This window comes from Microtus pennsylvanicus, chromosome 10 (assembly GCF_037038515.1).
Source record: "Microtus pennsylvanicus isolate mMicPen1 chromosome 10, mMicPen1.hap1, whole genome shotgun sequence".
NCBI classification, from domain to species: domain Eukaryota; kingdom Metazoa; phylum Chordata; class Mammalia; order Rodentia; family Cricetidae; genus Microtus; species Microtus pennsylvanicus.
This window is the reverse complement of record NC_134588.1, coordinates 12,974,178-13,001,548: the sequence shown is the minus strand read 5'-3', so window position 1 is coordinate 13,001,548 and position 27,371 is coordinate 12,974,178. Positions and strand designations below refer to the sequence as shown.

At 44.6% G+C, this 27,371-nt stretch overlaps 1 pseudogene; it reads right to left on the bottom strand.

The window, feature by feature from the left end:
* Positions 1-12,646: 12,646 nt before the first annotated feature.
* On the bottom strand, positions 12,647-13,365 carry LOC142858207 (protein C1orf43 homolog pseudogene; annotated as a pseudogene).
* Positions 13,366-27,371: the final 14,006 nt, after the last annotated feature.

Below are 27,371 nucleotides of genomic sequence, written 5' to 3'. Positions count from 1 at the left end.
GCTCCTGATTTGGACCTTGAGATTTCTGTCCGGTGCCCCAATGTGGGTCTCTGTCTCCTTTCATCGCCTGATGAAGGTTAATATTCAGGAGGATGCCTATGTGTTTGTCTTTGGATTCACCTTCTTATTTAGCTTCTCTAGGAACATGAATTATAAGGTCAATGTCCTTTATTTATGGCTAGAAACCAAATATGAGTGAGTACATCCCATGTTCCTCTTTTTGGGTCTGGCTTACCTCACTCAGGATAGTGTTTTCTATTTCCATCCATTTGTATGCAAAATTCAAGAAGTTGTTGTTTTTTACTGCTGAGTAATACTCTAATATGTATATATTCCATACTTTCTTCATCCATTCTTCCGTTGAAGGGCATCTAGGTTGTTTCTAGGTTCTGGCTATTACAAACAATGCTGCTATGAACAACCATTGCTGGTGGGAATGCAAACTTGTGCAACCACTCTGGAAAGCAGTGTTTCGGTTTCTCAGGAAATTCGGGATCAATCTACCCCTGGATCCAGCAATACCACTCTTGGGTATATACCCAAGAGAGGCCCTATCATACAACAAAAATATATGCTCAACTATGTTCATAGGAGGTCCCATTTATTAATTGTTTCTCTCAGTGTTTGTGCTAATGGGGTTATATTTATTACCTATTATCCAGCAGGTGGCGCTGTTGCAGAATAGCGATGAAAACATGGTCCTGTTTCAGTGCCTTAGTAGATGTTAAAAACTGGAAAATGCAAGTTTCTCAACAAAGTAAATGTAATTAAATCAATTCCAGAGACGGAACCAGAAACCCAGAATCCAGGGGTAGAGAAGAGCAATCTGGAAGCCGCTTATGCCTCCACGTGACAGAGTCACCCTGAGGGGTTGCAGCTTTCAGCAATCGCGTGCTCTGGTTCGCGCCACTTAAGAGCTGTGCTTGCAAGGGAGATTTAAAAACGACTCAGAAAAGAGCAAACCACGCGGGCAGAGACTACGCGGGCCTGTGGAGTTTAAATACACATGGGGAGGCCAAGGCCGCCGCTGGGGCTGAGGAAGGGAGGGCTCCCGCCAAGCTGAACTAGCGCCCGCCAAGCCGAACTCGCAGCCACCAAGCCGAACTCGTGGCTGCGAGCTGGGAGAGGTTCTAAAACCAAACGTTGGGTGCCAAAATGAAGGCGTAAGTCACAAACAATGCCACACCAATTTGGGATTATGATTAATAGGGTGATATTTATTTAAAGGGGAAAAAACTTACAGATCACTGTCCTAGGCAACAGCCCTCTATGCAACGCAACCAGGAGTCTAGTCGCCGGCGGAGCAGGAAGTGAAGAGAGAGAGGAGAGGGAAGTGGCTGCTTTTTTAAAGGGAGAGAGACCACGCCCCAATGGGCTGGTATCTCAGCAGCCATACGTTGGAGAAGCGGGAGGACCTCCCGCAACAGTCTCCTGTGCCAATGAGTTCAAGTGTATTTCCCACTTTCTCTTCTATGAGGTTCAGTGTGGCTGGCTTTATGTTGAGGTCTTTGATCCATTTGGACTTGAGCTTTGTGCATGGAAATAGATATGGATTTATTTGTATTCTTCTACATGTTGCTATCCAGTTATGCCAGTACCATTTGTTGAATATGCTTTCTTTTAACCATTTGATATTTTTTGTTTCTTTGTGAAAAATCAGGTGTTCTTAGGTGTGTGGCTTGATATCTGGGTCTTTGATTTGATTCCGTTGGTCCTCCTGTCTGTTTTTATAGCAATAGCAGCTGTTTTCAGTCCTGTAGCTCTGTAGTAGTGTTTGAAATCAGGGATTGTGATGCCTCTAGAAGTTCCTTTATTGTACAGGACTGTTTGGGCTATTCTGTTTTTTTGGTTTTCCATATGAAGTTGAGTATTGTTTTTTCAAGGTCTGTGAAGAATTTTGCTGGGATTTTGATGGGCATTTAATTGAATCTGTAGATTGCTTTTGGTAAGACTGTCATTTTTCTATGTTAATTCTACTTACCCAAGAGCATGGGAGGTCTTTCCATTTTCTGGTTCTTCTTCAATTTCTTTCTTCCAAGATTTAAAGTTCTTGTCATTCATGCCTTCCAGTTGTTTGGTTAGAGTTACTCCAAGATATTTTATGTTAATTGTGGCTATTGTGAAGAGTGATGATTCTCTGATTTCTTTCTCAGCCCATTTATCATCTGTGTACAGGAGGGCTACTGATTTTTTTTAGTTAATCTTGTGTCCTGCTACATTACTGAGGGTGTTTATTAGCTGTAGAAGTTCCTTGGTAGAATTTTTGGGGTCACTTATGTAAATTATCTGGGGTCACTTATGTAAACTATCATATTATCAGCAAATAGTGAGAGTTTAACTCTTCTTTTCTGATTTGTATTCTCTTGATCTCCTTTTGTTGTCTTATTGCTCTAGCTAGAACCTCAAGAACTGTATTGAATAGATATGGAGAGTGTGGACAGTATTGTCTTGTTCCTGATTTCAGTGGGATCACTATTTAGTTTGATGTTGGCTGTTAGCTTGCTGTATATTGCCTATATTATCCTTAGATATGTTTCTTATATCCCTGTTCTGTCCAAGACTTTCATCATTAAGGGATGTTGTATTTTGCCAAAGGCTTTTCCAGCATCTGATGAGATAATCATGTGGTTTTTATTTTTATTATACAGTGGATTACATTGACAGATTTTTGTATGTTGAATCATCACTGCATCTCTGAGATCATGGTGGATGATTTTTCTGATTCAATTTGCTAGTATTTTATTGAGGATTTTTTTTTTGCATCAATGTTCATGAGTGAGATTGGTCTGTAATTCTCTTTCTTAGTAATGCTCTTGTGTGGTTTGGGTATCAGGGTAATTCTAACCTCACAAAAAGTTTGGCAATATTACTTCTGTTTTTATTGTGTGAAACAATTTGAGAAGTATTGGTATTAGTTCTTCATTGAAAATCTTGTAGAATTCTTCACTGAAAGCATCTGGTCCTGGGATTTTTTTTTTTTTGTTAGGAGATTTTTGATGACTGTTTCTATTTCTTTAGCAGTTATAGGTCTATTTAATTTGCTTATCTGGTCTTGATTTAGTTTTGGTAAATAATATTTATTCAGAAAGCTGTACATTTCCTTTAAGTTTTCTAATATTGTGGAGTACAGATTTTCGAAATATGACCTGATGATTCTCTGAATTTCCTCTGTGTCTGTTGATATGTCCCACTTTTCATTCCTGATTTTGTTAATTTGAATATTCTCTCTCTGCCTTTAGGTTAGTTTGGATAAAGGTTTGTCTATTTTGTTGATTTTCTCAAAGAACCAACTTTTTTCTCATTGAGTCTTCGCATTGTTTTCTCTGTTTCTATTTTGTTGATTTCAGTTCTCAATTTGATTATTTCTTGCTATCTAGTCCTCCTGGGTGAATTTGCTTCTTTTTGTTCTAGAGTTTTCAGGTGTTCTGTTAACTCCCTAGTATGGGATTTTCCCAGCTTCTTTATGTAGGCATTGAGTGCTATGAACTTTCCTCTTAATACTGCTTTCATTGTGTACCATAAATTTGAGTATGTTGTATGGTAATTTTTTATTGAATTTTAGGAAGTCTTTAATTCCTTCCTTTATATCTTCCTTGAACCATTGGTGATTCTGGTGAACATTGTTTAGTTTCCATGTGTCTGTGGCTTTCTGAAATATGTGTCGCTGTTCAATTCTAATGTTAAGCCATGGTGATCTGATAAGATACATGGGGTTATTCCATTGTTTTTCATATCTGTTGAAATTTCTTTGTTACCTAGTATGCGGTCAGTTTTTGAGAAGGTTTTAATGAAGTGCTGAGAAAAGGTATATTCTTTTATGTTTGGATGGAATGTTCTATAGATGTCTATTAAGTCCATTTGAGTCATAACATCTGTTAGTTTCCTTATTTCTGTTTTAAATTTCTGTCTGGCAGACCTGTCCATTGGTGAGAATGGAATATCAAAGTCTCCCACTATTAGTGTGTGGAGTTTAATGTGTGATTTAAGACTTAGTAGTGTTTATTTTACATATGTGAATGCCCTTGTATTGGGGCCATAGACATTCAGCATTGATATTTCCTTTTAATGGATTTTTTTTCCTGTGGCTAAGATGAAATATTCTTCTTTGTCTCTTTTGATTGATTTTAGCTTGAAGTCTATTTTGTTAGATATTAGGATAGCTACACCAATTTGTTTCTTTTGTCCATTTGATTGGAAAGATTTTTCCCAACCGTTTACTCTGAGGCGATATCTGTCTTTGAGGTTGAGATGTGTTTCTTGTACGCAGCAGAAGAAGGGATTCTGTTTTCAAATCCAATCTGTTAGCCTGTGTCTTTTTATAGGTGAGTTGAACACATTTACATTAAGAAATATTAATGACCAGTGATTGCTAGTTCCTGTTATTCTAGTTTTCATTGTTGGTGATGTTATTGTGTGTATTTTCCCCTTCTTTGGGATTTTCTTCTGTGAGATCATCTATTGTCTGTGTTTTTGTAGATGCAGTTAACTTCCTTGGGTTAGAGTTTTCCTTTTAGTACTTTGTATATGGCGGGTTTGTGGCTACTTCTTCTGTCATGGAATATCTTGTTTTGTCCATCTATGATGATTGAAAGTTTTGCTAGGTATAGTAGTCTGGGCTGGCATCCAAAGTCTCTTAATGTCTGCATAATGCCTGATCTGGCTTTCATTGTTTTCCTTGAGAAGTTAGGTATAATTCTGGTCTGCCTTTATATGTTACTTGCCCTTTTTCCTTTGTAGCTCCTAATATTCTTTTTTTTATTCTGTATGTTTAGTGTTTTGTTTATTATATGGTGGGGGGAACTTCTCTTTTTTGGGGGGTTAAGTCTATTTTGGTGTTTTGTAAGCTTCTTGTATCTTCATAGACATATCTTTCTTTAGGTTGGGAAAGTTTTCTTCTATAATTTTGTTGAACATACTTTCTGTGCTTTTGAGTTCGACTTCTCCTTCTTTTATCCTTATTATTCTTAGGTTTGATCTTTTCATGGTGTCCCATATTTCCTGGATATTTTGGGTTAAGCTTTTGTTAGATTTAATGTTTCCTTTGACCTATGAGTCTATTTCCTCTATTTTAGCTTCAGTGCTTGAGATTTTCTCTTCCATCTCTTGTATTCTGCTGTTTATGCTTGCATTTGTGGTTTCTTATTATTTTCCCCATATTTTCAGTTTCCAGAACTTCCTCAGTTTGTGTGTTATTTATTGTCTCTATTTCAGTTTTTAAGTCTTGAGTCATTTCTTTCATCTGTTTGATTGCTTTTACTTTGTTTTCTTTAAGGGATTTTTTTCTTTTACTTTTTCCATTTTTTTGTTTGTCTTTTCCTCCATTTCTTTGAGAGAATTTTTTATTTCCTCTTTATGGGCCTCAAACATTCCCCTAAGGTTATTTTTTAAGTCATTTTCTTCTGCACCATCTATAGTTTGCTATTCAGGTCTCGCTGTTCAGGGCTACTCATTTTTGTTTGTGTTGTGTTGTTCTTTGTGGTGTTGAGTGGGTTCTTACTTTGTCTACCCATCCTTTCCTCTGATTGATGTAGTTGGGGCTGTGTCTCTGGTGGTCAATATTCCAGGTGCCACTGGATCCAAGGTTCAGATGGTTGCTCCTCGTTGTGCAGTTGGGGCTACAGTTCCAGTCACCCCAGGAGTCTCTCAACATTCCCAGAGGTCACTCAGTGTTCCCCAGGGTTGCTCTGCAATCCTGGTGGTCGTTCTTGTCTGCTCCCACAGAGCTTGCTTGCTTGGGCCTGCTCTCACTGCAGTCACTGGCTCAGGCCTGGTCCCACGGAGTTGACTGTCTCAGGCCTGCTCATGTGGAGGTTGCTGGCTTGGACCTGTTCCTGCAGCTGTCCCTAGCTCAGGCCTGCTTCTACAGAGGTCCTGGCTTGAGTTCTGCCCTGCAGAGGTCTCTGACTTGGGCCTGTTCCCTTGGCCATTGCTCGCTCATACCTGCTCCTGCTGAGGTTGCTGACTCAGGCCACCACAGAGTCTTAATCCTCATCCCTCACGTCTTATAAAAAGCTGTGAACTAAAGTTCTGAGAAAGGGGCCATGCTTACCAAGGCTGACTGACTAGCAGAGGTTTAATGATTGGCACGCTGAAGGTTCAGATCCTCTTACAAGTTATGTTGGTATGCAGCCCTTTTAATTGTCTATTGTCAACCTTTGTATGTGACCCCCTGTAACTCTTAGGTAAATTCTTTGGAATGTCTAAATAGACCTCTTAGCTTCCACCTCCACAAAAGCTAAGAATGCCACCATATAGCACCTGAGACCTAGGGCAGAGATTTCCTTGCATTGCTGTACTCCATCGACTTTTTGTGCCTGACATTGTATTCAAAAAGTATGCTGACTTAGCACTTTGAATGACCTTCAGCATTCCAATCTGAAATAACACTAAAGTTCTGAACAAACTGTTCAAGACCAGCATCAGAACTTACCAGAAATGCCGTTCTGCATCCCCAGCCTGAGACCTCCTGAATCAGAAAGTCTGAGGGTGGGTTGTGACTGAGCCCATGTATGTGTACAGATGTGTATTCCAAAAACATCTACTCATATTTGCAGGTTCTTGTGTTCTAGAGCAAATTATTGGACCAGTTGTTTATGATAAGAAAAAAAGAAACAGAGAAAGTTTATTCAGGAACAGAAAGATCCTGCTGAGACTGGATGGACTAGAGAGCTGGGGCAGACCTGGGACTACAAATGACATAGGCCACAAGAGTGCTGAACCTTTGTGTGCCACTTACATAGCACCCATGTGACCATGGGGTTTCCTCAAACATGCCTGGCAACTTCAGCTCCAGGCTTTCTGCCATCTGGCTTGTTTCATATGTTAATCTCTCTCTCTCTCTCTCTCTCTCTCTCTCTCTCTCTCTCTCTCTCTCTGTGTGTGTGTGTGTGTGTGTGTGTGTATGTGTCTGTCTCTATCTCTCTGGATCTTACCTTTCCAACACAATCCCCTTGATTGACTCTGATCAACTCTAAGTTGAGAATTAATTAGCAGTATATAATGGCCTCTTGTTGTAAGGAAAGCCCACCAGAGATCACCACACAGATGCTCTTAAAGCTGGAAACACAGCTCCCATAGCCAGAGTTATTCTGTGTAAGTGGAGGGGAGAGGGAAACTGAGCAGAAGAAACTACCTCTCCTCCCACAAACTCGGACACTATTTCCCCCTCCCCAGACATGACCTTGCTGTGCTGGTCCTACAGAGATTGCCTTAGTTAGGGTTTCTTTTTCTGAGAGGATATATCATAACTACGGCAACTCTAATAAAGGAAAGCATTTAATTGGAGCTGGTTTACAGTTCAGAGGTTTAGTTCATTATCATCTTGTTGGAAAGCATGGTGGGGTATAGGTATATATGTGCTGGAGAAGTAGCTGAGAGTTCTGCATCTGGATCTGTAGGCAGCAGGAAGAGAGGGTGAGCCACTGGTCCTGGCTTGAGCTTCTGAAATCTCAAAACCCATCCCCAGTGATATTCTTCCTACAACAAGGCCACATCTACTCCAACAAGGCCACACCTCTTAATTGTGCAGCTCCCTATCAGCCTATAGGCACTATTTTATTCAAACCATCACAGAATGGGGAAGCCCACTTCTGGCTGGACTAAGAGAACAGGCTGAGGTTGGAGTTTCGTTTCTGGCTGGACTAAGAGAACAGGCTGAGGTTGGGGTTTTATTTCTGGCTGGACTAAAAGAATAGGCTGTGGTTGGGGTTTCTCTGACCATGGCCAAACCAAGAAGATTTGGGTCCCCCAACAGGAGGGCACAGGTCTTAAGCAAGGGAGGTGGGTCTTGCACCAGAGAAAATCACTGGTCAATATAGGGCAACTAGTTACAGTGGCTGGGGTGTCCAGCCCCTGTGTTTTAGCGGCCTGAACTCTCCGGTGGTCCAGAGATTCTTCACTAGGCTGCCTGACTCCAATGGAGGGTTAATCAATTTCACAGGTCTGGAGTATTCTGGGTGAGAAATGGATACCATATGCATCCTTTTCTATAAAACCCTCCCTGGGTTGTGCTATGCCCTCCAGCACCTCTGTCACCTCCCCACCAGAGGGTCCACAGGCAGTTGTGGGATGCCTTGTGGGCAAAGGTGTACTAGCCCAACAGTCTTGAGACTGTTCACTCCTCCTCCCATTTTAGATCCGTTTCTCCAACCACCAGAACTGACAGAAGCCCAGAGAGACACACAGACAAACAGTAATGACAACCAGAAGTGCTCACTACACAGACATAAGCCAGGGATGTCTCATGTGGATCCTGCACACTGGAATTCGGGCCATGTCCTGTTTTTCTTAAGTGTCCTGTTCAGAAGGTGCCATAAACAGATTCACCCCCAGATGCTACAGATTCAGGTGACTTTCTGTAATTTCCTGTTTTAGGGTGGAGGTGTTGGGAGTCTCTGGAGCAGCAGGGCTAGAGGCAGGGGAAGTTTGTGGGGCTCTGGGACATCACAAGGTGCACATCTCTAGCATCTGTCTTTTTTCTGTGCCACCTTCCCAGAGGGGTCCCCAGTGTCTGGTAACATCTCAGTTTTGGGGGATCTCAGAGGCACCTTCAGAATGTCGCAAAGGGAGCCCTCCAGAGAGCACCAGGTGGACACTCTTAAAGTTGAAAAGGAAGTCTTTATTGCTGGTCTGCAGCTGCGTGGGAAACTTGCCCACATCAGGCAGCCTTGGGACTTACAGCTCTTTGTCTTTTATGTGCGAAACCCACATCTTGGTTGCCACACTTCAGTTAGCAAGAAGCATAACTACAGAAGCCCAAAAGAAAGGCTAGTATATTTAGGGATTTCCTGGAACTATGGAATAGTTTGTTGATGGATTGGGTCTTCGTTCCTGTTTTGGTGGTTGTTGGGACCTAAGTGCTGGGTGTTAAGGTCAGAATGGTGCTTCTAACATGGCATCAGTTGTGCCAAGGTCTGGGAACCTGTTATATGCTGTCTTCTCTGTAAAACGGAAGCAATTATCCAATCTTGTAAAGCTGAGATAAGACTTGTGATGATTAAAATTATCAAATTGACAGGATCTAAAATCACCTAGGAAAGAAGCCTCTGGGTGTGCCTGAAGAATTGTCACATTAAATTGGCTGAGGTGTAAAGACTTGCCCAGACTGTGGGAGGCAGGGTCCTGGCTGGGGTTCTGCTGGCTGGGGTCCTGAATTGAATTAGAAGGAGAAAGTGAGCTGAGCACAGCATTCATCTTGCTCCGCTTCCTGACTGCAGTTGCAGCGTAAACAATGTCCTCATGTCCCTGCAGCCATGCCTTTCCTACCATGATGCACTCTTAAGGTAGGAGCCGCAAGAAACCCTTTGTCCCCTTAAGTGGACTTCTTGTCAGATGTGTTGACACAGAAATAAGCCAGGCAACCATAAGGACTAAGCAAAGAGATGTGAGGGACTTGTAGGAAATGCTCTGAAGAGGAACGAAAGTTTCTTCCTTTCCATGTCCTTGAGAGTATGTTCTACTATGTGTAACATGAGGGGTCTGCTCGTGGGGTTTCTGTCCTGCCCTGTTCCCACAGCCAGCAAGTCCCAAAGAAAATCACAGAGCGTTCACCATAAGTCATAAAACTGATTGGCCTATTAGCTCAGTCTTCTTATTAGCTCTTGTAGTTTATATTAACCCATTGTAATTATCATTGCTAGCCACATGGCTCAGTACCTTTCACATGTTGCTTCTTTGGTGGTCTGGGCTGGACTGGAAGAATGGGCTTCCTCCTTCCTACAATTTCCCTGTTCTCATCGCCCCGCGTCTACTTCCTGTCTGGTTGATCTGCCTATACTTCCTGCCTGGCCAATCAGTGTTTATTTAAAATGTAATTGACAGAATACAGAATTGTGCCCCACCAACTATGACCCCCTTTTCCGGGCACAACATCTTTATGCCATTACCATCTTGGAGTCTAGACTGCCTTGGCCCAGTAGCCATGGTAACTAATGAGCAGAACAGCACAGTGATAGCCAGGTCTACGATGATGGTGATAGAGCGATTGACAGTCCATGGTAGAGGGAAGATGGGAACCACAGGACCTCACCTAAGAGTTTAGCCATTGCTCTCCTTTCCTTCCCTCAGCTTCAGGACAACTTGAGAGATGCTAGCCTATGTAAGATGTGTAAGGTTAATTGTAAATGGGACTCCATGATGCATCTTCCACGAGGTCCTCTGTGATGGGGTAGTGTTTTGTGGTGGATATAGTGTTTGAAGGGTCTATAAGTAACCCTTCACTCAGGTTCTGTGTTAGAAGCTTGGTAAACTCACTGGTTTGTCATGCTAGACCTTGGTGGAATCATACTTTGGTCTCTCATTGGTGCCTTATCTGCATGAATAGACCTTTGTTTTTGGTGTCTTGCCGGAAAGAGTTAGTGCAAAAGTGTAGAACACCATGTTCTTTTCTGTGCTTTTTGGTCTGTGTGCCTCAATATGTGTATGCTACATGCATGTGTGTGCCCATACATGCAGAGGTCAGAGAAGGGCGCCAGTGATCACCTCATTCCTTGACGTACTGTATTTCCTTGATCTTTAAGCTCCTTTGTTTTGGCAATTCTGGCAGCTCCCAAGCCCTGATGATCTTTTCCCCTTGGTGTTTGCATCACAGGAACATAATCTACAGGATCGTAGGCCTACATCACATAGCAGGAATCATACATCCAAGAAGCCTCCGCAACAGGGCTCAATGCTACAACACCATTCAAGCTGGTTCAGAGAAGTTTGGCTTGGACCCCCTGACATTTAGGGAACATTAACCACTGCTGTCTATCCGTAGGCCACATCACCAACATGCCTTCAGGTTTATGGATACAAAATACTCTGAGAACCTATGTAAATGAGGACGCAGAGCATGGACCTAGTGGCCTTGGTAGAGGAAGATTTTCAGCTGAACCCTGGAAGCAGGCAGGAGATGTACGGTTGTAATTACAGAGAATGGGACTCTTTATTTACACTTTACTTTGCTCATATCTTTAATGAGTTTCCACTAATGGCACATGTGAATTGAAAAAGCCTTAACTGCTTTCTACACCTTGCCATTCTTATGAGCCAATTACAAGGCTCCTCTCATTGCTGATTGCTGCAAACCCCAGGCTCTTTATGTGGAGCAGGTGTCTTCCAATAATAATGATCTTCTAATTTCCCACAGACAAGTAGGAGGGGGAGGTTTAAAAGACAATGAAAGGACAAGCCCGCATCCTGCTAGGAGCACCAGCTGCTGTGTGGTAGCCTGTCATCCGGACGCTCTTCCTTCTCCCGGGCAAACACTTCTTGTCCTCTTTTAGCCTCCCACCATTTTTCAGAAACTGTGTAAGCAAATGAAAATCGTGAGGCCCAGAGAGATGGCTCAGCAGCTAAAAGCACTTGCAATGCAAGGATAAGGACCAGAGTTTGGGTCCCCAAACTCATGCAATACGCCAGAAAAATTAAAGTGCCACAAACAGCCAAGGCTTTAAAAAAGTGTCTGATGTGCAATCAACAAACATCTGTGGATTAAGTGATCTACACCTGTGTGTTGGTTTGAGCAAGATGGTCTCCATAGTCTCAAGCATTTGAGAACTTGGTCCCTAGTTGGTGACACTGTTGGGGAGGCTTCGGGGGTGTGCTCTTACCAGAAGACGTATGCCCCTGGGAGTGGACTTTGAGGTTTCAAATACCATGCGCCACTCCCCCTGCACTCTCTCTGCTCTGTTTGCAGTTGGAGATATTGGCTCTCAGTCGCTGCTGAGAAGCCATGTTCTTCCTGTTTGCCCTACTGATGGTAATGAACTTTTATTCCTCTGGAACTGAACTGTAAGCCCCAAATAAACCCCTCCTCTTTCTTCTTCTTTTTTTAATGTTTAGTAATTAATTTTGTTAAATCATTTGTGAACTGAGACTAATGCAGTAACATTAGAGGGAACCACTTCCCATTGTCTACCATCTTGGATAGGTTATACCAAGTGCCAGGACATTCCTATTTACTTGTCATAGCAGTATTGGGTGAGGGCAGGGCAGATCCTTCCACTTCAGGAAAAGTTCTGTTCACGTCTCAACACACCTGGTTTAAATGGAGCACCGCAATTTCAGAGGACATTCTCCCCACTTCCTCATTCCCCTTTCCCTCATGGGGTCCAACCTGACTCTCCCACCCATCAAAACGTTTCTATTCAACTGAGTAAGGTAGGGTAGACACAGAAGACATCTTGCCTCAGTTTACACCTTTGGGACTAAACAGCATTGAAGAGGGTAGGTGAATTATAGTAAATGTAACAATGCAGACAGATTGTAAAAATATATACAGCTTTAATGGAGAAATAGACTTACAGAACCACCGTTCCTGCGGAGACCAGGAAAGCAGAAGCAAGCGCTGTAAGCATGCTCTCCAGATTTATAGGTAAACATTAGCCCTAGGCGAACACGCCCCCTAAGGGGCGGGACTTATCCCTACAAGTAAAAAACAAATGGAGATTTCAACAACAGAAATATTAATGGCATCTGAATTCAAATTCATAAAAAGTGCTATTGGGAGACAGTGAGGTCTTGGCCAGTATTGACAATGCCCCTAAGAAAGGACTGGGGAATGACCCAGTAGGAACTCTGGCCTCAACAGAAGCTTTGGCTGGCAAAGTCTGGGCCTGCTGAGCCAGACGGCAGGAAGGCTGCACAGGTGGCGTCTGCGGCTCCATCACAGAGTACTCTCCAGCGCGCTGTAGTTGTCCTTACAGCTCTTCAGTCCGAGGCAGCGCTTAGGAGTTTGCTCTTCTGACTGGAGGGGAGGTATGTGACTTGAATGGTTGTTGGTGACATTTCACGTGACTGAGTTAGGTCTTTGGCTGTTGATTGGTGTTGTCTCTGAGAGCTCCCAATTCGTCTTTGACCACAGTGGCCAGCTCACTCAAGGCTTCCTGATACCGCAAATGCTCACTCTGGCCAAAGACCCCTGTCCCATAACGGGCTGACTCATATAAGGACCTTGCATAACCCTTCAAAGGAGCTAGTGTTTCCCAGATCTAGCAGGTAGGAGTGGGAATTCTCACCCAGTAAAGAACAGGGGTGCCGGCCTTCAGCATGAAATGGGATCTCAGAGGCATGGGTGGCACCTAGAGCTTCATCCTATACAGATAATTGTAGCAACTTTGATTCCCCTGGGATTCCAGCTGCAGTAATCTTGTATCATCATCGGCAAGGAGCTGGGGTTCATACTTGGTATGCTGAACCCTGGATAGTTGAATATCGATCTCCTCTTTTAAGTCCTTGGGAGCATTGGGCCTGTAGGGGCGTGAGGTTGCCTTCTAGGTTTTGTTGCGAAGTGCATTATTTGTCTCTTCACAAAATAAACAGCAGTACAAAAATCAGGCTCCCATAGGCCATCACAAGCACAACATTCACTGCAGACAGCCAGTTACTGCTAGGATATTCCCGTCTCTCTCCAGGAAGACCTGCTAGGATATTCCCAACGTGCTTGTGCGTTAACCCAGCCTCAGGCAAAGCCAGAACACTAGGTTCCTTGGACCTCTCTGGCCATTTCCATTTGGTTTTGGGGCAAAACCAATCTAGAAAGGGTCAGAAAACATGGTGGATGAGGGGTGCTAGTTAAGCACAGTGCCTTTCTGCTCCCCTTCCCCGCCCAGATGCATTTTCTACCATTCTGTCTTAAGAATAGACTCGAGCAAATTGACCCAGCACCTGAAAATATGACATCCACCACCCATCAATGTGAGATCTATCACCCTTCAGTGTGAGATCCACCACTGTCAGTGTGAGATCTACCACCGTCAGTCTGAGATCCACCACCGTCAGCGTGAGATCCACCACCATCAGCGTGAGATCCACCACCTGCAAGTGTGAGATCCACCACCTGCAAGTGTGAGATCCACCACCGTCAGTGTGAGATCCACCACCGTCAGTGTGAGATCCACCACTGTCAGCGAGAGATCCACCACCTGCAAGTGTGAGATCCACCACCTGCAAGTGTGAGATCCACCACCGTCAGCATGAGATCCACCACCGTCAGCATGAGATCCACCACCGTCAGCATGAGATTCACCACCGTCAGCGTGAGATCCACCACCGTCAGCGTGAGATCCACCATCAGTGTGAGATCCACCACCATCAGTGTGAGATCCCCCACCATCAGTGTGAGATCCCCCACCCATCAGTGTGAGATCCACCACCGTCAGCGTGAGATCCACCACCCATCAGTGTGAGATCCAGCACTGTCAGTCTGAGATCCCCCATCGTCAGTGTGAGGCTTTAAAGAGGATTGCTTTACTCCTTGAGTCTTTCAGCATGAAAGTAAAGGAGAGGTTGGCCACACCAGATTATTCCCACATGATTGGTGTCTAGAAGAGCATTTGGCACAGTAACTGGTTTTGCTTAAGGAATGATTACTTGTAACGGGAGAAGCAGTGATGGGCACTGACTGTTCAGCAGGTGCCTGGAGCCTGCCAAGGGCCTTCCATGAATTTGGCCACATAACTATAATCAAGGTTATTAGAGTAAGAGCCTGGACTCTGGCAGCCCAGATAAGCCAGGCTCAGCCTCCCATTCTCCATAAGTCAAAGAGACAAAGACATCCAGTGGCCCCAGTAAGATAGCCTTCAGTGTTTTGGCATGAAGTTTATGGTTAATAAAAGGCAAGAGGCTTGTAAATTCAACTGTTCTGGCCTGGAGTGGTACCTCCCATCAATGTCTCTTGGCTCATCTTCAGACTCAAGGTGGTGGTTTGACCTGTCAGAACCACATGGGATTTTTTTTTCCAGGAGACAAGCTTTCTTGGCCAGTACCAGGCTTCAGCATTTCCTGCTGCCAGCAGGAGAATCTCAGGGAAATTCCAATTTCTTGGGGGTCCGTTCTTGCAGTAGTTAGATAGCCAAAGGGAGAGATACAAATGTCTCTTTCAATAGCTTCATTTCTACAGCCATGGTTATACAATCAACATGGCATCACAGTGGCTTAGATATTTTTAAATAACACCATTTTATATATTTATTTTCTTTCTTTAAGGGAAGGTTGGCTTGCAGTCCTCTGACCCCTGGGTTTCCTGTGATGGGATTAGAGGTGTGAGCCACCCTTCCTGGTCTTCTCTCCCCTCCAGTATATTGACAAAGGTAACTAAAACTTGGATTCATACAGGTAATATGTGGTAATTAGGGATTGCATCCGGTATATCTCATTGAATGTCAGGTTACAATCCAAAACCCCTTCCATGTCTGCAGAGAACTCCCTCTGGCAGGTCAAATAGGCTCTTGTGAGTTTTCTTTTAACACTTTGAAGTTGATGGGTATGGATTTTCTCATTGATAACGAGATGAGAAGTAGTTAAAAAAATACCACATAACACCTGTAATCCTGATGTATGACCAGGTTTTGATAAAACCAGACTCTTGTGTTACTATGGATGATTCGAATGCCCATTTTCCTCTACCACAGTGGAATTTCAACAACGGGAGGCCCGATGTCGCAGTTTTTAAGTTATCAATCAAAAAAGTGCTCCTATGGTCATTTTATTCTCCAAATAAGCTCCACCGGCACTCTTTTATTCCGTCAGAGGTCCCTCGTTACAGCATGCTCGACTGCCAGCTCTACAAAACACAAACCGCTTTGTGTGCACACGAGTTGGCCGGAAGGCGATTTTAGTCATCAACCTTCAGGGCTGGCACCTTGTTTCCTGAGACAAGATCTCTTACTTCACCAGGACTGCACTGATTTGGTTAGAATGATTGGCAGACAAACCCTGGGGTCCTACTGGCTTCTCCCCCCCCCAGCGCCCCGGGCTGGCACTGCAGGTTTTTTATGTGGGCTTTGGTGGTTGTCCTACTTAGCCACCTGAGCCCCCCACTCCAGCCCGTCGCATGCCCTTTGTTTTGACATGGATCTGCGTCTCTTGACTGCCAGGGACATCTCCATAGAAGGCAATGATTTTGTACATTAACTTTAATAAACACAGTGGGATCTCCTCTGGCCCTGGTCCTTGTTTATGAAGGTAGATAATTGCCTCCCTCCCAGGGCTGCAGCTAATGTCAGTGCTTAGCACATTGGCTAGCCATAATAAAGGCTCAGTAAATGTTAGCTGACATTAATAATAAATTCCTATTAGACGGCTGGCATAATTAGCATATCAAACACTGGCCAGCGCATCATACCCTGCTTCTTTAGCTGAAATTACATTCTTTGTGGGCAAATTGTGCTCCTAAGATGTTTAATCATTTTACTCTCTGAAGTGGGTAAATACTGCTCCCTATAATTTGATTTTCTCTAGAGGAGGAGTGCAGTAAGTTGTTTTGTCCGACACAGAGGCATTGATTTTATGTACCTGGATTGTCAATAAGTGAAGAAAATTGGAATAGACAAAATACCCTGCATGTCGAAGGCTGCGTGTTTACTCTTGGCCAAAGTGTTGTTCTTCTAGGTGCCAGTAACCTAGGATCCTTAAAGTCAGCACAGTGACTTTAGATCATAGATAATGTACTGAAATATTTCAGAAAAAACCTAGTGAGGCCTTTTTGCTTCCATCCTTTAGGCCTCCCATCTTTCCTGCATGACATCAGTTCCTGTGGGGTTTTTTTTTTTTTTGAGACAAAGGCTCATATATGTGAGGCTGTCTTTGCTCACTATGTAGCTGATATTGGCCTTGAACTGCTGTTCATCCTGCCTTCATTACTTCTTTTGGTTTTTCAGACAGGGTCTCTCTGTAGCTATGGAGCCTGTTCTGGAACTAGATCTTGTAGACCAGGCTGGCCTTGAACTCACAGAGATCTGCCCGCCTCTGCCTCCCCAGTGCTGGAATTAAAGGTGTGTACCACCACCGCCCAGCCTGCTTTCATTTCTTGAGTGTGGGATTGCAGTTGCCCACAGCCGGCTTGGTTCGTGGTTTATACAGTGATGGAGATGGTACTTAGGGCTTCTTGCCTGTGGGGCTGAGCTTCATGCCCAGTCCCGGGAAGAAGACAGGATTCCCGGGAAGGCATTTAAAGTGGCTCCTTCAAAGTTTTCAGGCAGAGTCAGCGCAGCCAATCAGTTAACAGTGTCCTTCTGCCCCATCAGCACCTAGCTGCCTCCTCTTCCAATGATTCCCTGGGCCAGCTGAGGTGGCCTTCCCTATCCACTGGCTTTCCCTTCTGTGTAGAACAGGGATCAGTTTCCTGATCCTGGCCCTTCACTCCTCAGATAGATTCTCAACCTTCCTACTGCTGCGACCCTTTAATACAATTCTTCATGTTGTGGTGACCCCAATCATAAAATTATTTTCATTGCTACTTCATGACTGTAATTTTGCGACTATCACGAATCATAATGTAGATATCTGTGTTTTCCAGTGTCTTAGGTGACCTCTGTGAAAGGGTTGCTTGACCTCCACAGGGACTGAGACCCACAGGTTGAGAACTGCTGTTCTAAAGGCCCTCAGTAAATTCTTTCTCTATACAACGTCTGACTTTTCAACTCATTGTCATCTAAAGAAGACCATGTCCTTGCCTCCTTCCGCCTTGGAAACATGAGCTGTGTTTTCAGAGACAAGCTACAAACATGACAAGCGAAGAGGTGGGACTAAACACTTTAGTAGCGAGTGACGAAATGTGTGAAAACTGGCAATCTAAATGGCCACGTTAACCTGGATGAGTGCCAGCAGTCAGTAGCTGCGGAAGTGGCAGGATGCAGCAGATGGTTGGTAACTGCACGTCGATTGAGCGTTCAAGGAATTAATGGTGAGTAATAACCAGAATGCTAACTTAAGGATGCTCTGACACCAGGAGCTGCCGCCAACAGCCCCAGCAGTCAGGCGGGGCGAGCGACAAAGGGCCAAGGTTTGTGCTAACTGAAGGTTCTGCATGGGACCACGATTGCTGTGGCCATTATTTCTGCTCCACCAGGACCATCTGCTGCCCCAAAGCCCCATCATTTAACACCTAAAGGACAACGCTTCAGCCTTAAATTCTGGGGAAAATTCCTCCCTGACACGGGTGAGAAGGGGACTAGTCATCTTGCTCAACTAGTTTCCTTCCTCCTCCATCCTGCTCTCTGAGCATGCACGTGCCAGTGTTTCTTGCTTGTAAGTACGTGGGTGGGGAATGCACACAGAGACCAGAGCAGGTCTAGTGTCTTCCTCTATTGCTCTGCACTTGATGCCTTTAGCCTCGAGGTAGAGCTGTTCATAGAACTAGAAACTCCTCCTGAGGCTAGGGGGGTATTTCAGATTTTCAGATCTGAGATGCTGAACCCATGCTTCCAGCTGCAACGTGGAAACAGAAAGACAATGAATATTTGCACTGGAGGATAAAGAGGTTTTGCAGTACTCTACTGTATCGTGCATTCTGACATTTGACAATCTAATTAGTCTTTCTTCAAGGGAAATCTGACAACTTAATTAGCTTATATTTCCTTTACCTGGGTGCTTCTGCAGCTCAACTCCTCCATTTCCGTTTAAAACAGCCCTCACTTCTAATGTCTGCAGGGCCTTCCTAAGCTTTTGTTCTTCAAGCGTTAGAGAGCCTTGACCATCATAAAACAAAATATATTTATTTGAGAAGATATGGGTGCTTCTATCTCTTGGAGCTCATTGCTGGATTAATGCTCCCTTATGTGTTAGTTCCTTCGCCGCTGCTGTGCTGAAATGCCATAGTAGCACCTGAAGGAAGAAAGGGTTTGTGTTGGTTTACGGTGCCGGAAGACCACAGGGGAAGGCGTGGCAGCAGGTGGCTGGGCAGGAAGTCGGCTGCTCCATTTCGTACACACATGGGAACAGAAAGCAAGGACAGGAAGTGGGGTGAGGCTACCAAGCTAAAGCATCACTAACCAGAGATGGAAATTTCAATGACCTTGAGGGGTATCTCTCACTTAAATCACTACATTTGTAAACCCCCAAACAGTGCCACAACTGGGGACCAAGTGTTCGATGCACGAACCCATAGGGGATATTTCCAATTTAAACCACAGCTCCAGGCACTGTTTCAGTTCCAGGGAAACTTCCTTTTTCATGTCTCTCACCTTATGTTCTCAGGATTAAAAAAAAAATAAAGTGTCTCTCTTGCAAATCCTCTTGTCACAATGCCACCTGTCATGTGGTGATGTGGCCCTTACTGGAGGCAGCACAGATGGGGCCAACCCATCTTAGACTTCTAACCTTCAAACTTGTGCTAAATAAAGACTCAGGTATTCTCCTATAGCAGATTTTCTATGGCCTTTTCATACACATTCATTTAAATTTACTATTTTCTGTAATCCCCCTTTCTGCTCTCTCATTATCTACTTTTTTTATTCATATATATTTTATCTGATCTTACTTCCTACTGCTTCTAGAGCCACAAGTCTTAGGTAAGTAAATCAGCAGCTCAGCTCATCTTTATTTCTCATCCCTGACCCCTCCTCCCCTTGACACATCACTGTTTGGGGTGCTTACTCCTGCTGGTAACATGTTTGATCACTTGGTCCTTTGGAGGAACTGGCTCAGATGATTGGTGTTGAGCTGGAGGTGGGAGTTCTGTGCCCAGCAAGCAAGTCTGGGGTCTAGACTCTCAGGTAGTTGTAGTCTTGAGTTTGAGACCCTCAGAGTGTGCCAGTGGCCCAGAAATGTATACAATGTAGGGCTTCTTTGAGGTAGTCTTGCAGATGGGCTCTTTCTTTGTATTCCTGCTTGAGGCCTTCCACAGATTAAAGGAGTCCACACACATAGAAGGGAGATGCTCTGACGTCACTGGTAATGACAACTAAAAAACATCTATGCTCATGCTTTCACAGACAGCTGGGCACTGCAGCCTACCCAAGGCGGCGGCCTAGTTTAAACTCATCGCAGACACCCTGGTAGCCTCTCCTGAGGTCAGTGTTCCATGCATGAGACAGCATCACAGCACAGAAATGTCTGGTAGTGGATAGGGTGCTGCTGGTCCCTCTTTTTTCTTCCCTACTTTGGACAGACAGCTCCCATCGTGGCTTCTGTAGGTGCCCCCATTTGTACACTTCCAAGGAGCCCATAGGCCACCTTGAGTGGTTGCCCCCTGATGATAGTGCCTTGCCCATACTGACATACTGAGCTGCGTCTCCTCCTTCAGAGTGCACACGCATTTGGCTGCTCTCCTGCCAGTGGCTGGACTTGGGCCAGAACTTGTGTCTGGTACTAGCTCCAGCTTTAACTTGTGGCTGGGAATTAGAATGCTTTAGTTTGGCTTGTGGCTTCTCAGCGGTATGGGGATGGATTTCTGAAGAGGGTTTTTAAATATTTTTTGCCACGTGTATGCATGTGTGTATGTGTATATGTGTGTTTTGAGGCCTGAGTTTGACTTTGGGTGTGTTCTTTGATTGTTCTTCACTTTACCTAGTGAGGTGGGATCTCTCAATGGAACCCAGAACTGGAGAGTCAGCTAGTCAAGCAAAGCAGCTTACTTCTGGGACTTCATGTTGTCGGAGTACCCAGCGGCAGGCAGGCTGCCATGCTCACTTGGCCTTTCCATAGGTGCAGGGATCCTGAGCCTGAGGCTTGTGCTGCAAGTGCCTTATACACTGAACTGTCTCCCAGCTCGGGAAAGAAAGGCTATGTGGGGAGGGAGGGACCCAGGAGGGGGATGCCACCCTGTGTGGGGGGACAGATTGAGTGATGGCTGGGGCAATCGGTGCCTTGTCTCTGGGTCTGTGGTGACTGTGCCATCCGAATGGAATCGTGCCCCCAGTTAGGGACGCTCATGTGGGGCTTGACATCAATGAAGAGCACCGAGAGAACAAATATTCCGAAGACAAACAGATTGAAAATGTGCTGATGACCCTCAAATTTACTCAGTGATCCAGAAACTTCAGCAGTAAAGCCATTAATCACACTGTTGTCGGAGTGGAAGAGAAAGAAAGTGTGGGAATTCCCTCGGAACTGATTCCACGCGATGCCTGTGTCAAATCCTGACTACTTGGACCTTGCTGGCTGATACAAATATTATTTGCCCTGTTTGCTTTTGAGTGGCACACCAGAGTGGCATGCATGTGTGTGTGCGTGTGTGTGTGTGGTCTGAGTTGCTGAGACGAAATTGATTCTTTTACTTCCAGGTTAGTTGCCTGGGTCTTCCTTACATGAGTGCCATTATTCTCCCATTATGTCAGATGTTCAAAGGCAAGACAGTAAGAAAATGTTAAAACAGGGTACAGGCACCCTCAGATTGCATGGCAGTCTGGGAGGAGCAGTAACGCCTCTTCGATTCTCTCTCGGTCTCTGTCATGTGCATGTGTGTTCACATAGCACATGTGTGTGGGAATGTGCATGTACATATATATGCATGTGGAGTCTTAAAGTTGATGCCAGATGTCTTCCTTGATTGCTTTCTATTTATTGAGGCAGGCTCTCCTCTGAAGCCACAGCTCACCAATTCCAGCTAGCCAAGCTAGTCAGCTTACCTTGGGATCCCCTGTCTCGGCTCTAGGAGTGCCTTGATTACAGGCAGGCTGCTGTGCCTGCTCAGTTTCTTTTTTTTTTTTTTTTTTTTGAAGTCAAGCAAGTATCTTTATTTAAGTGAGTGTGCCGTTGGCATTTCCCTGACCATAAAAGGTGCCTGCAGCCGATTGTTCGATGTTTGTATGCCTTTCTTTGTTGAATATTTGTTCATGGTTTTTGCTTATGAAAAAAACTGGGTCATATTATTTTTATGACTGAGTTGTGTGTGAGCTTTATGTATTCTGATTACAGGTCCTCTGTTAGATTACTGTGTTGCATTTTTTTTCGGCTCATGTCTTGATTATTTAGATTTCTTTTTTTTTTTTTTTTTCTTTTTAAAACACTATCCTGAGTGAGGTAAGCCAGACCCAAAAAGAGGAACATGGGATGTACTCACTCATATTTGGTTTCTAGCCATAAACCAAGGACATTGAGCTTATAATAAGTGATCCTAGAGAAGCTAAATAAGGAGAACCCAAAGAAAAACATATAGGCATCCTCCTGAATATTAACCTTCAGCAAGCGATGAAAGGAGACAGAGACAGAGACCCAAATTGGAGCACAGGACTGAAATCTCAAGGTCCAAATCAGGAGCCTGCTCAGTTTCTATGTGTGTTCTGAGGAATCTGTTTGCTAGACTCCCATCCTCATCCTTGTGAGGAAAGCACTTGATATGCTGAGCTGTCTCCCCAGTAGCAACTTCTCGATTTCTCAACAGTACACTGTCACCTCCCGTGTGCCCCAGGGTACTCAAGAATGAGGCCTCACACAAAATTATGGACTTATTCAAAGCATTATTAGATTAAAAATAACCCAACAGCAATAAACCTCTGCTTCAAGCTTCCCAAAATGATGGCAATATTTTGCCACAGTGTCCAAAGCAGCCCTGGACTGGCCTCCAGAAACCGAGGTTTATTTTTCTACAGCTTTTATCCTCAGTGTAAATGGGGGTGGGGAGAAGGTAACAAAAGACTTTATTAACATGATACAAAGGATAACTCACACAGTCAATTGCTTTACTACTCTGAGACATCAAATCGTTATCATTCTGTTGTCTAGGCAGCAAAGGTGCTGTAGTTCTTGGAGCTGCCCTTTCCCCAGGTGACACCATAGTTACAAAAGGAGGAGCAGAACTACATTTGCATATCCTGACCACCTGTCAGGATGGCATGGACCGGCTTGAACGAGCCACTTTAATGTTAAAAGAACCAAACAATCCCGTCCTAAATTGGGACCTACAACTGTGCTTGTCCTTCATTTGAGTAACCTCTAAGCAGAGGCCACCAGACAGAGTGGAACTGGGCCCACATTTCTCGGGCTGTTCTCCACCCCCACAGCTATAAATCCACAGAGGGCAGGATACAGTAGCTTTCATAGACTGAGGAAATGGTATTTTATAACTGGCCTTGCTCTTTATGTGTGCGCATTCCTTGAGTTACAGTGGGATTGTGTCCCAATAAGCTCCTTCTCAAACACCCAACCTCCTAGCAGCAGAGATAAATTTCCATGAATTAACCTTTTCTGTGGTCATTACACACACACACACACACACACACACACACACACACACACACACACACACTGCATTCCAACTGCTCTCCACCCTCCAGGTCCCCCTCTTACCCTTGCCAACCCCTCCCTACAAGTCCTTTTCTTGCATTCATGGCTTTTATTATTGTTTGTTTTGTGACCCACAGAGTTTAAGAGGTGCCATCTATGTGACTGGGTTTGGAACTATTTCGTGGGCCCTGGTAGGCTCACTAGGGGTACCCACCAAAGATGATAAATGCCTCCCCTCCAGAATCTGTTATATCATAGCCCCCAGTGCATCAGGGGTAGGCAGAACCCATGTTCTCTGAAGCTGAAGGCTGTACAAGGTTCCTTGGTACAACTATTTATTTATTTATTTATTTGTGTGTGTGTGTGTGTGTGTGTGTGTGTGCGTGTGCACATGCACACATGCATGCACACATTTGTGTGTGAAAGGGGGAGAGGGAAGGAGGGAGGGAGCTGCATGCGGAGGTGAAAGGACATTTTGGGGGAGTCTGTTCTTTCCTTCTACCATGTGGGTTCTGGGGACTGAACTCGGGGTGTCAGCTTTGGAGCTAGGCACCTTTATCCAATGAACATTCACCAGCTCTTACCTGGTTCAATTTTGTAGGATTGTGTGTAGACTGACTGAGGAGTTCTCCAAAACTTCCATGACTTCGGGATAATCTGAGAGCCCTGCTAACTAGTATACACAGGGAAAGTCTTCCCACCCCCCACACAATCACACACACACATACACACACACACTCAAACAAAAGAAAAAGCAGACAATCCCCATCCACACAGAGCGGAGGCCAAATCAAAAGCTCCACGGCCCCAAAGCTCAAAGAGCATAACTGATTCCATAAACAATTTGGACTTCATTATTCCGGCTGATTTCTGGGCTCTGTTTGTCCCTGTCGATTATTACAAAGGTTTTCCTCTGACTTTTTCATTACTGCTCTATTTGTGGAGCTCAGACTCAATATTTGAAGGCCGCATTTCCCCTCCACACCAAACTTTACTAACGGAACAAGAGAGATATATTGGAGGGCAGAGAGGGAAATGGGGGGGGGGTAAACTTCAAAGATGATGAAGGAAACACAAATGACATGGGGTGCGAGGTGAGTTATTTTGATAATTTTGTGGGAGGCACAAAGGAACTGCAGCTGCTGCTCTGATTTCAGTTTGATGCCATGCTTGGTACTTTTCTGAGGTGCATTATTAAAGTTTTGATGGCGTTTCTTTTGAGGCTGCAGAGTGAAATATAAATTAATTTTGGAGACAGGCATGGAGGTGGACACCTGTGTCCTGGAGCTCAGGGGACAGACACAGGAGGACAACAAATTCAGTGCCATTCTGGGTGACAGAGTGAGAACTTTCTCAGAAAAGTAAGAAATACTGAAGAACCAAAATGAATTTTAGAGATAGGATATTTTAAAGACCTTAGTGTCAGGCATCTGACTACTTCTATTTTAAATTATTTAGTTACAAAACACTCTAGAGGCCCTTAGCACATGGTCTCCTGATGAGTGGTCGTTTTTCTTCCTTCTTTTGTGTGTCTGGTATAGGTCTATGATCTTGTGACTGTGTGCACATTTGAATGTATGATGAAGACAGAGGCCGACGTCAGTTGTTTTCCTCAATTGCTGTCCACCTAACTTTCTGGCCAGCAAGCCTGAGGGATCCCGTTTCTGTATTCCCAGTGCTGGGATTGCTGAACCTGAGTTTTTCTGTGGGCTCATGGCCTTCAAACTCAGGGCCTTATGCTTGCTGACTGAGCCATCTCCCAAGGCCCTCATGATCATTCTTTTAAAAATGATTTTTATTTTGAGATCATGTGTATCCATGTGTGTCTGTGTGGAGGTATGTGCATGAGTTCAGTTGTCTTCAGAGGTCAGAAGAAAAGCATCATATCTCCTCGGGCTGGAGTTACGTGTGGTTGTGAACTAACTCACATGGATGCTGGAAACCAAACTCAGGTCCTCTGGAAGAGCAGTGATTGTTTCTTATTCATGAGCCATCCTTTCTGCCCCAGGGGTTTAGTTTTGAGGGTCACAGGATCTCTGGAATGTACTTTGGTCATTGGGTTCTAGAAAAAAGAACTGGCATGGTTGAAGTGTGGGAAAGACAGATGTGGGAGCCAGGAGGGTGGCTGGGAGCCTGGTGCTCGCATGCGGCTGGTCAATGATGGAGCTGACTGAGAAGGAGGCTAAGCCGCATATAAGGATGGGGACAGCCAAGTGTAGGACCTGCTCAGAGGAGGGCACACACATGGCTACAAGGCTTGGTAGTGTCACGGACTGAGATGGAGCACGAAGGGGGAGAGGCAGTTTGGGGATGGGCGAAGAGGTGTGAGGAGAACCCAGCCAGAATCATCATCTTTAACGCTGAGCTTGTCGAGCCTCACAAGGTGCCCTCTTCACCGACACCCACAACACACCCCAGCTGTGATGACTGACCCTTCTCACAGGACTTGCTTCTGTTTCTCTTAGTTTTACCCATTCGCTTGGCAGGCACGGATCAGGTTCCAGACTGTTAGAGTCATCCGCCACCCACAGAAACCAAGAATATCAGTCGTTCTAGCCTGTCATTTCCCAGAGTGTTTTTGGAGTCCCCGATGGAGGAGGTGACAAGGCCAGAGTTTTGCACTTACTTATCTTTAAGGAAGGGTCATTGACAAAGTCAATCAAGTCTCTGTGTTATGACCTCTCTGAGCCCTTACTTTGTTCTTGTGTACACGGATCTTTAAGGGTGGGGATTTTGAAAGTAAAATTTCCCCAATGTATCTGTTTAGAGAGATATATAAAAATAGATATATCTATTTTTGAGGGGAAACTCCCAAGCCTAGGGAGGTCTGGAGACACCCTCTGGTGTTGGTTCAGAAACGTCATCCACTTCCTTTGCGGGAGGGCCTCTTAAGGACCTGGAAGTCACTGATTAGGCTAACTGCTTCTCTGGTGCTGGGGTTACAAGTGTGAACCACCATGCCTAACGTGGCTTCCGTGGCTCACGCTTGTGTAGCAAATACTTCAGTGACTAAACCGTGTCCTCAGTAAAATAATGCATTTTAATTGAACTACTTTAAGGAAAACTGATTAAAACACAACCTTTCGAGATGACTATGTATAATTTTCTATTGTTTGCTGAAATTGCTCCAGGAGAACAGATTTTAAGTGTTCTGTGTACACAAACATATGCACACACGGGAACTGTGGGAGAGATATGCTAATTTTATTACAGCAATCAATCAAGGTACACCTATATCAAACTGTTACATTTCATGCCTTGAATATATGCTTTGCCTACTGCTCGGGGTGGGGTTCTTGGCCCTTCACATGCTGTTAAGTGCTCCAGCACAGAACTGTAGCCTCGCGCTGCTGGACTATATGCTGTTTTAACTTTTAATTGTTTCTCAATTAATCCATCTCTAAGATGGATGAAGGGTGCCACTCACTTTTTAAAACTATTGCCATGACTGTTTTAAAGAATTCAGGAAGAAATAGACAAGAGACGATGCCTGTTTCTCAGCTTGAGTAAGTTGCAATGTTAGATCTCGCTAGTTCAGCCTTTCTGAGAAACGGGATGGGCACACACACCGTGGCACTGGATACTCTGGGATCCTTTGATACTCCCCTCCTGTCTCACTTTGGTACTGGAGTTGTCAGGGTCAGAGTCTGGGCCCTGCAACTCTGAGAAGCCAGGGTCCTCAACATGCCAGTTAAACAGACAAGTAACAGAGAAAAGTGGAGGCAGGAGACTTATTCAGTGTGACCACACTGGAAAGAGGGATAAAGAGTCCCAGTGACCCCCTGTTCTAGTTTTGTTTCTGTCGCAGTGATAAAATACCCTTACCAAAGCCATTTTTGGAAAGGGAAGCATTTATTCGGCTTATACTTCTAGGTCACAACCCACCACGTTGGGGAAGTCAAGGCAGAAACTCAAGTAGCTAGTCATGTCACGTCCACAGTCACAGGCAGCGCGACGTCTGTGTCCCAGACAAGTCCCGCTGCCTGTTTGTCATCGTGGGCTCTCAGCATTTTTAAACCCATCTGCCATTTGGAACCTGAAGTCGGGGAATGTGATGCCACATTCAGGGTAGGTCTTTCAAGCCCAGGTAACAGCCAAGGCAGTCCTCCACAGACATGTCTGCAGGCCAACCTGACCCGGACGCTATCTCAGCTGAAACTCTCTTTCGGGGCAACTCCAGGTTGTGGCAAGCGGACCTTTACTCTTAACCCTCCTGCCTCTGTCCCTGTTCCCACGTCCATCTTCAGGATGTTTGGGTTTAAAGGGCAGGGCAACAGTTCTTGTCAAGGACAGCAAGGATTCCAAGATGGAGCAAGCACAGCCCTGCACACACTTCCTGTGCTGTTAATCTCCGTCCTTCTCTTGGTACTTCCACAGGGAGGATTCTTCTCAGCTGGAAATAAATAACTTAGCTATCCTGGATATAATCAGAGCTCTTGATCCAG